Genomic DNA, 5,795 nt, shown 5'->3' with positions numbered 1-5,795 from the left:
TTTGGGGAAGCAGGAAGGGCGGACAGGGCGGGAACTGCGCGGGCGGGACTAGCTGGCTGAGTACTCAGTTTTAGACGAGTGGGGCGGGGACCGTGAGGGTGGAAAGCGTGTGAGAGGCGGAACCAAAGTCCACCCTAGTTACCCGAGGAGGAGGAGCTAAAGGTCGCCCACGTCCAACGGGCAGGGAGAAAGGGCAGAGGTGGTAGGGCAGGAACTATACAAGACTCGGAACTAAAGGTCAGCCCACGTTTCTGGGCGAAGACGGGCGAGTGGGCAAGTCCGGATGTGCAGAGTGGGCGGAGCTAAATGTCCGTACTGAGTTTGGCAGATGAGTATGCTTGGTGGACTGGAAGTATGCAGGGGGTGAGGTAAAACGTCCACCCTAGTGGTGGAGGGCAGAAGGGATTCAGTTTTCTCCAAATCACAGGGAGGCTGAAGGTTTGGAGAGAGAAGCAGGGCTGATTGTACCCCAGGATAGGGGAGGAGGAGTGGCCTAGGCAGGATCCTCTACCAGTATTTTTGAGTCACTTCCATCCCACCCAGTGTCCTTTGATCAATTTGCTTTTGAGGGCTGACATGCCCATGTCCAGGAAAGAGAAGTTGAAATCATCCACTGATGAGAACTTGATACCTGCTCATCTTCCTTGGCAGTACAGAACAAGAAAGTATTCTGTCTTCCTCACCGCTATCTGGTGTTCTCTTGCCAATTATCTTGACTTTCTTGGGTCCCAGGTCCTGATGTGTTTTGTTTTGTTTTTTTGCGGTTACTGGGGTTTGAACTCAGGACCTCACACTTGCTAGGCAGGTGCTTTACCACTTGATCCATTCCTCCACTCGGTCTTCTTTCAAGCCCAGGGCCTGGTGTGGTCTTGTCTTACTTGGTGCCCAAACTTTACTACATTATTGCTTCTTTAGGCTCAGAACTCACCGATCTATCTTCATCAGGCTGAGGGCCTAATATACTCTCCATTTCTTTGGTGTTTCCAGATAAAATCTCAGCAGTCCTGTACCTCCTTGTGATCTGGTCACTGCCTGCTAACCTGGTTCCAGAAGGGTGTTCATTTTTATGGGCATGGTGTAAAGGATTCACTCAAATTACATATTGTTAATCCTGATTGTTGTTACAATTAGTAATCTGTTCATCTTTACATATTAATTTTTACTCATTGAACAAGGGCCTCTTATACTGCTAGTATTTTCTTGGCTATTATGGATGGAATACCATCCCTGTTGAATAAGTAATTTTGTCTCTTCCTTTTTCATACTTTGAAAATAATGCTGTATAGTTGTGGCTACGCTTACAGGCTATTACATGACAGCATCATGTTAGGAATGTTTACTAACATTCTTGTTTTGAATGTGAGTGGTGATTCAACTAGTCATTCACCCTCAAGCTTGGTGGAGGGCTTTAACATTTCAAGGAAGGAAGTCCACGTGGAAGTGATTTTAATTTGTTTGTATTGTGCAGGATAAAAATAGGATTTTTTGGCTAAAAGTTTTAAGTGAGCATATTATGAAAGTCATCTTAGAGTAACTTTATAACTGCATAAAATGAGCATGGTATTTAGTGTAATTTGTTTGAGAAAGCATGATTTCTGAACAATTATTAATACACATGTAAAATATAAAAAAAATGTTATGCATCCTTTATCTTTTTAGAGGGATATAATACAGAGCTCAAATTCCTTGTTGAAAATCTTAAGTACCAGACTGGGCACCAGTGGATCACACCTGTAATGTTAGCTGCTTGGGCAGGTGGGATCAGGAGCATCGCTGTTTAAAGCCAGACCAAGCAAATAGTTTGGGAGATCCTATTTTGAAAACACCCAACACAATAAAGGGCTGGTACAGCGGCTGCCTAGCAAGTTTGAAACCCAGAATTCAAACCTCAGTACTGCAAAAACAAACAAAAAACTTGTTTTCTGATCTAAAATCAAGGTGTCAGCATGATGGCATTTCTTCTGGGGGATTTAGGAGAGAATCTATTTCACTGCCTTTTTCAGCTTCTTAGAGGCTCATGATCTCTTTTTCTTTGAATCCAGCAGGGTAACATTTTCCAATATCGAACTCTGACTTTTGCCTCCTGTTATACAGGACTCTTGTTATAACATTGGGCCTGTTATAAGTAATCCAGGATAATCTCCCCATCTCAAGACCCTGTAAACTCCCTTTTGCCATGTGAGGGTGACAGACATGGATGTTTCTCTGGAGATTAGGATGATTTTTGGAGGAAGGAGGGGGCATTATTCTGCCTATTCCCGGGAAGGTATAAAGCATTTTCAGAACCCATCTCTGTTGTACACTTCCTCAGACCCCATTAGCCAGAATGGATACACATATCCATAGAGTGGCCAGCATTTTGACATCCATAGGGAAGCCGCACTCTGCTGCACTAAAGGAGGGTAGCATGCTAACCATTGTTGACTAAAGATCAGCTTGGGTGAAGCTCATTGTGTCTCAGAAGTTTCCCCTCAAGTTGAGACCACAAGCCAAATCTGAGGGCACCTGATGCTAGAACTTGCTGTCAGCAGAAATCTGGAACTTAATGAAGTCTCATTATCAGAGAGCAGCCAGGTGATGGGGACCCTAGTTTATTGGGAGTGCTAGAAAGGAAATGTGGCTTTCCATGGAGTATAAGGGGGAAAGTGAAAGCTTTTCCTTGTATTTAGGAAGTAATCAGGCATTTCAAAGGATTTTTATAAAGAAGAGGAAGGGAATTCTTCAGGGTTCATGTGTAAGGCCTTCTCACTCCCCATGAATGTTCCAGGCACCCTTTGGGGAAGCCATGAATGAGGTTGCCTGTCAATCCCCACCCCAGTAGATGGTCCTTAGTGGGCTATTGTCACATGGCCTTATCCTATTCTTATTGCCACAGTGATTAGTCCAGGAACATGTAAGTGCTCTATCCAAGCCAATTAGTGCAAGGTATTCTATCCATGGTGATTGAGTAGAAGTAATGAAAGTAAAGTGGGAGTGAAGCTTGAGATTTTGATTAAGGATTGAGAGTATGGTAGACTGGGAATGGTTCTCAAACAGATCAGGTCCTAATCCCTGGAATCAGTGACTGTTCTGTTACCCTATAATATAAAAGTGATCTTTATATAAAGATCTTGTGATGGGGAGGCTGTCCTAGATTATACATGGAATCACATCTTTATAAGATGGAGGCAGAGAGATCTGACTATATAAATACAGAAAAGGAGGTCATGTGACCAGATCTCCAAAGATTGGAGTTTTGCAGCCATAGCCAAAGAACGACAACTACACAGCTGGAAGTGGCAGGGAATGCGTTCCCTCTTGGAGCCTCAGGGGGAGCAAGCCCTCCTCAGTGTTAATCAGTGATACTGATTTCTTACGGCTTCTAGAACCGCAACACCAAATGTGTCTTAAGATTTATTTTACCTCTTGTTTTTAGACACAAAATGTGTAGTAATCTGTTACAGCTGCCATAGAAAATGAATACAGACAGCAAAGTGAAGTGTCTTGACAGAAACTGAGGAAGCACATTCCATCTCTGTTGTTTGCTAAGTTGCTGTCAAGGGGAGCCAATTAAAGAATAACCAACATTGAGACAGCTGAGTGGAATGATGGAAGGAAACTGAGTATTTGGAGGTACTGTTCAACTGCTGGACCATACTTACTCTAAATCTGACTGTGAGACATGAATGAAGTATTCTCTGATGGCTTAGTCAGTGTAAGAAAACCTCCTGACTCATGCAACAATAATAGAGGGTCCATTTTTGTCTTTGTTTTTGGCTTGAGTCTTTAAAACTGCAGCGTGGACCCTTTCTCCCATCACCTGACATCTAGTGTTAAATGTTTTTAGTTGAAATATAAGCTGGGCCTGGTGTCACACACCTGTAATCCCAGAAGCTGGAATGCTGAGGCACGAGGATTGCAAGTTTGAGGTCAGCCTGGGTTACATAGCAAGAGGCTATAAATAAATAAGTGAACAAAAAATAAATAGAAGTATGATATATATGGTGACAGGCATAAATTTCTAATGTTTCAGAACAATGGATTCTTGTCTACATAAATACCTATGTATCCATCACAAAGGTTAAAACTCTACCATTTCCAAAACCCTTATACCACTTCCTGGACAGTGACAAAGAGATAGTGACCGTCATCTTGATCATCTCCATTAACTCGTTTTTCCTGATCTGGATCTTTAACTTACTGCTTTTATGATTCATCCTAGTTGCTGTTCATTCTCTTTGAGCTGCTGGATTTTGTTCCACTGTGTGGATGTACATTTATTATCAAGTGACTGCTGAGATATACCCAGTTTTTTTTTCTTAAAACTATCCTCCAAGGACATTCTTTTACATGTCTTTTGGGGACATGGGTCACACTTATGTTTTTAGTGATTACTATTATGTTCTCTTGAGGATTTTTCCAGAAACATAGTTTTTCACCCCTTGTAAGCCTGAAAATGTTTACTCCCCCCCATACATGAATATCTTTGTTGGCATTTTGGTTGGAGCTTGTGAGATTTACATCACCCTTGGAGTGTGAACACTTTACCTGGATACTAGATATGCCCTTAAAAGTGTGGAGTTGCACATGACAATTTTTTTGATACTGGGGTTTGAACTCAGGACCTATGCTTTGAACTCAGGGCCACTCCACCAGCCCTTTTTTGTAATGCTTTTTTTATTAATATAGGATCTCAAGAACTATTTTCCCAGGTTAGCTTCAAACCACAATCCTCCTGATCTCTGCCTCCTGAGTAGCTAGGATTACAGGTGTGAGCCACTGGCACACAGCACATGATTCTTTATACTTCTCTTTAAGTAGACAGCACTGTAGTGCTGTTGAGAAAACATTAGGAAGTTAGTGTAAAATTGATTTATTTATGATATGTGGATTATTCAGGAAAATGGATGCAATGCCCTTCATTACTCTTTGATATAGAATATTATAAAATTTTGCATATATTACTTCCATGATGCCTAAACTTGTGTTATCTCTGCATGACTCTTCAAGGTTGGCAGTTTTCTGATTCACAATGATATAAAAATATGTACACACTGTTGTCATTGATAACATTTACATTTGGTTATTTATGGAAATTATTATTTTTTGCAGTACTGGGACTTGAACTCAGGGTGCTCACCTTGAGCCACTCCACCAACTCAATTTTTTTTGTGACAGGGTTTTTTGAGATAGGGTCTTGAGAACTATTTACTGCAGCTGGCTTTGAATTGTGATCCTCCTGATCTCTACCTCCTGAATAGCTAAGATTGCAGGTATAAGCCACTGGTGTGTGGCTTATGGCAATTATTTCAATAAGATATTGGACATAAGAAGCCAAACCTGAGTATCATTAACTGATATTTTTATGGCAGATCAAAGGGATATGGAAAAAAGATTGTAGGAAGCCATGTGCACACAGTCAGTGCATTTAGGTACCATGTTTGTTTATGGGTCATAAATAATCATTGCTTTTTTAAATCAGAATATTATAGTTGTGTGTGTGGGTACATTTTGACATTTTCATAAGTGCTTACAATATATCTTGATTAGATTCACCCTCTCCTTCCTTTATCTCCCCTCTTCCCTTAGAAAAATTTTAACATGTTTCTTTGTTCATCATTCTATTTTCATATGTGAACATAAAATACATCCACCATATTTGTCTTCCTTCACCCTTCCAAGATGGCCTCCCCTCCCACTGATATCCATACCCAGACAGGACCTGTTTTACCTTCCTTTCATTTTTAAGCCATTTTTGTTAGTTTATGGTAGTTATACTGGGGTTTCATTGTGACACTTCCCTATGTACATATATT

This window comes from Castor canadensis, chromosome 16, assembly GCF_047511655.1.
Source record: "Castor canadensis chromosome 16, mCasCan1.hap1v2, whole genome shotgun sequence".
Classification (NCBI taxonomy): Eukaryota; Metazoa; Chordata; class Mammalia; order Rodentia; family Castoridae; genus Castor; species Castor canadensis.
This window is presented reverse-complemented; position numbering follows the sequence as displayed.